The sequence below is a fragment of the Triticum dicoccoides genome, chromosome 3B (genome assembly GCF_002162155.2).
Source record: "Triticum dicoccoides isolate Atlit2015 ecotype Zavitan chromosome 3B, WEW_v2.0, whole genome shotgun sequence".
NCBI classification, from domain to species: domain Eukaryota; kingdom Viridiplantae; phylum Streptophyta; class Magnoliopsida; order Poales; family Poaceae; genus Triticum; species Triticum dicoccoides.
Genome location: NC_041385.1, coordinates 106,510,935 through 106,515,554, shown reverse-complemented (window position 1 = coordinate 106,515,554; position 4,620 = coordinate 106,510,935).

Here is a 4,620-nt window from a genome sequence, read left to right as displayed (position 1 = left end):
AAGTTGAGTATGGGCAAGGCCTCGGGATTCGTAATAGACAATGAAGGAATATTATGGTACGGAGAAAGGCTCTGCGTACCAAACATAGAAGACCTTAAACAACAAATTTTAGCTGAAGCACACACCACTCCATATTCAATTCACCCTGGAGGAACCAAAATGTATAAGGATATTCAGGAAAGATTTTGGTGGCACGGTATGAAGAGGGACATAGCCACCTTCATTGCATGTTGCGACTCATGTCAACGCATAAAAGCTGAACATCAGAGACCAGCCGGACTACTGCAACCTAACAAAATACCTGAGTGGAAATGGGATGAAATAGGGATGGATTTTATTGTCAGACTACCTCGGTCACGACACGGGAATGATGCCATATGGGTCATCACTGACAGGTTAACCAAAGTGGCACACTTTATTCCAATAAAGACGACCCACAGCACACAGAGGCTTGCCAGGATTTATCTCTCCCGTATAGTTTGTCTGCACGGTGTCCCGAAGACTATAATATCCGACAGAGGCACCCAGTTCGTCTCAAGATTTTGGGAGCATTTACAACAGACTCTGGGAACCCAACTAGCCTTCAGTACCGCATACCACCCACAGACTGATGGACAAACAGAACGCGTAAACCAGGTTTTAGAAGACATGCTGAGAGCATGTGTCCTCACATATGGAACCAGTTGGGAAGAAAGCGTGCCATACGCCGAGTTCGCGTATAACAATAGCTACCAGGCCAGCCTACAAATGGCACCATTTGAGGCCTTATACGGACGAAGGTGTCGTACCCCGTTAAATTGGTCAGAGACCGGAGACAGCCGCATCTTCGGACCAGACATGCTCAGAGAAGCCGAGGAAAAGGTCAAGCTAGTCAGAGACCGACTTAAGACCGCTCAAAGTCGACAGAAGAGTTATTATGATCAGAAACATCGTAGGGTCAGCTTCGAACCCGGTGAGTTCGTATACCTGAGAGTGTCCCCGATGAGAGGATTGCAACGGTTTAATATTAAAGGAAAGTTAGCACCAAGATTCATTGGACCATTCTGCATAGTGGCACGAAGAGGCACTGTAGCCTACCAGCTAGACTTACCCAAAGACTTGTCCGACATTCACGACGTGTTCCACGTCTCTCAATTAAGGAAGTGCGTAAGCAACCCAGAGAAACAAGTATCCCATGAAAACATTGATCTGCAGCCAGACCTCACTTATCGAGAATGTCCCGTAAGAATATTAGAGGAATCTGAAAGGAGGACCTGACAGAAGACCATCAAGTTTTTCATAGTCTAGTGGAGTAATCACACCGACAGTGAAGCAACTTGGGAAAGCGAGGATTTTCTTCGGACAGAGCATCCACACCTATTTAAGGATCAGCTGAAATCTCGGGGACGAGATTTTTCCTAAGGGGGTAGGTGTTGTGACACTCCAAATTTTTTTTGGTTTTTATCAAAAACTTTGTGGTTTTTGAGGAGAGGCTATATTTTAAAATTTTTCTTTTTCAGAAAAACCTTCCACTTAAAAACTTCCTTTGCTTTGGCAAGGATTTTATTTTTTCAAACTTTGGTGTTTGATCTTTTGAAACTTCTTCTCTGTTGGTTCCTTCTCAAATTCTTTTTTTGGAGTTTAATTTGTTTTATTTTAAAAATGAAGCTCTATGAAAATTTGGGGATTTTCATATCTTGGAACCATCCTTGACTTGGCATTTTTGCCCATGTGGTAAAACCCCTCCAAAACCTCCCCTACACCTTGTGATCAACCTAAGTTCTCTGTCCCAACTAATCCAAACAAGTTTTGGATTTTATTCTAATTATTTTTTCCTCTCAAATCATTTCTGAAAATTATTTGGAGCCTGAGTGATTTTCACAGCAAGTACCCTATTGCATTTGAGTTTTGACCTCAAACCAACTCTCCTGGATAGTCCTTTGTACCCACAACTCAGAACCATCTTGATCCACTCCTCCTCTTTTCAAAATGTTCAAAATTCAGTCTCTACAAGTTTGGACCAGATTTGCCAAATTTGATGAAATTCATATCTACATTGCTCCAAAAATTCCACCAAAATTCAGGCAACCTATTTGAGCAATGAGAAGCCACTCCACCAAAAATCAGCTCAAGGAAAAATCCCTAGATGCCAAAAGCATTCTGTCGAACACCTGAGCTGCACTGTTCTTTGCACTTTCAGTAAAATTCAGATTTACAGTGTCATTTTCTTCAGAGATCTGTCACAAGCGCACAGTGCGATTGGCACGTTCCTCGCAGCCCCTCCCTCTTGTCCGGAGCTTCACATGCGTGCGTGGAGCCTTCCTGGCGTCGGGGGCGCGCTGGCCCGCCCTCGCCGGCGTCTTCTACGGCGTCGGGACCTCCCGTGGCGGCCGACAGAAGGCACACCACGGCAGAACGCCGTTCAGCGCCGCCCAAAGCCCCTTGGCTCTCCGCGTGTCCCTGCCGTGCCAGCGCACGCCCGTGGCACCGTCGCCGTGGCCCAGCAAGCACGGAACATGCTCCCTGCCGCCGACGGGCCGCGCCACCCCCGTTCCGTCGAGCTCACCCTTAGCACCTAGTCCCAGCCCGTTTAGCGCCTAAATGGGACCGGTGGACCTCAACAACGATGCCCAAGCCCCTAATCCCACTGCACATCCCCGGCACCGCCGTAATCACTCGCCGGAGATCCCCGTTCACGGCAACCGCCTCGGGCCGCCTATAAAAAGGGCCCCCGAGCTCACCCTCGTGCACACCTCATCCCCACTCCTCACCAACACCACGCCAGGCCACTCGGAGGACCTCCAGGAGGTCTCCTCCCCCAACTCCGGCCGCCCCGATCCGCCTCTGCCTCCATCGCGATTCGCTCCGGTGAGGCCATCTCCGACGCCCAAACCCCGTCCGTTACCCTCTCTAGCTACCAGGAGCCTAACCCCCTCTCCAATTTGACCTCTGCAGCCCTCTCCGACGAGCCCCTCGACCACCCGAGCCGCCGTCCGCCGGAGCAAAGCTCGCCGTCGACGTGGTGCTCGCCGGCGCCCACCACCACCACCAACCGACGCGGAATGGCTCCCTGAGCACGGAGGTACCATCGATCCCCCTGCCTCGCCGTGGATCGCCGCCGGCGACCACCGCGGCTCTCGGGCGCCGACGAGCTCCGTTTGCCTTTTTTTTGAAATTCAAACCTGACGCGTGGGACCCCGTCGTCAGCCTCTCTGCTCTCTCTGTTGAAACGTTTTCTGGAAGCGCCTTCGGGCAAAGTACGTTTTCCCTTTGGGCTGGCGTAGTTTCTGCCGAAGCGCTTTCTACTTTTACAAGCTAGCCCCTGGAAATCTTCTGTTTCATTACAGATGAGTCCCTGGATAAAAACCCTTATAACTTTTAAGCAGAAAAGTATTTTTGATTGATTCTTTTTGTGTTCTCTTTAAAATTTTGTCTAGTTTTTTATCAGATTTATTTGAAAAATATTTGGAATACTTTTTGTGCACCTCTTGGTATTTACGATAGCGCATATATTTTCTTTATACCGTAGATACCGAAGGAGGTGACGGAGCCGCAAACTTCACCGAGCTAGACTCCGACTACTCTGAACCAGGCAAGCATGTTTGAACTTTTGATATGATGAGTGTCTTGGCATGTTTTGCATTTAGTTAGTTTATGGCATGTTGAGAAGCATATCGATGAACGTTATTTTATGCGATAATGAGGTAAGTGAGTTCGATGATCCATAAGTGGATGGATGTGAGTATGAATGGCCATGTGTTGGCATGAGGATGGGTGAGATGGCAGTGTTGTAGCATGCCAGTCTTATGCCGGACTATGTGACTTCAGTGTCAAACCGTATCGGTCCAGTTCCTCTCATTTCCTTCCCTGTACTACCACATGTTTTCCGTAAGGAATATGGTTTAGTAAGTTGCAAACCGCTTTCCTGGTACACACCAAAAGGAGAGGCCGTGATGATGGTTCCATGGCCCTGAATTAAAGCCAGTCATCCGGTCAGGGGGCATGGGTGTTTCCGGTTGGGACCGAGAGGGGGGCACCCCTTAGAGCGCGCGTATATAAATTTGATCCCATGCTATTCGAGATTGTGATCTCCCCGTCTCAAAAGTTTTTCTTGGACGATGTCTAGGGTGATTCCTAGCCTCGAGAGGTAGGATGGGTGTGTACTGGTTAGCTGTGTTTTCTTCCGAAATACCGTAAACGGAACTAGTCCTTCGTGACTACGGAAATCCGTTGGCTGTGGGAACAATTTTGTACAAACTCTGCAGAGTCATATGTTCCTCCAAATCATCTATTCCCTATCCCAGGTCGATGATATCTTATCCTAATCAAATGTCAGTTTTGATGGCAGAGACTCCGGTGATTCGCTCGAATGCTAACTCCGGTTAAATGATTATCCCTGTGGATGGACTAACCCATTTATTCTTATGAATTAAATGTTTATTATGAGTATTATTTACCTGTGAATAAAAGCCCTTTCTGTGATGTCGCCCTGACGTCCGACTGTGGCATTTCTTTCCAAGCCCTTTCTGTGATGTCGCCCCGACGTCCGACTGTGGCATTTCTTTTCAAGCCCTTTCTGTGATGTCGCCCCGACGTCCGGCTGTGGCATTTCTTTCCAAGCCCTTTCTGTGATGTCGCCCC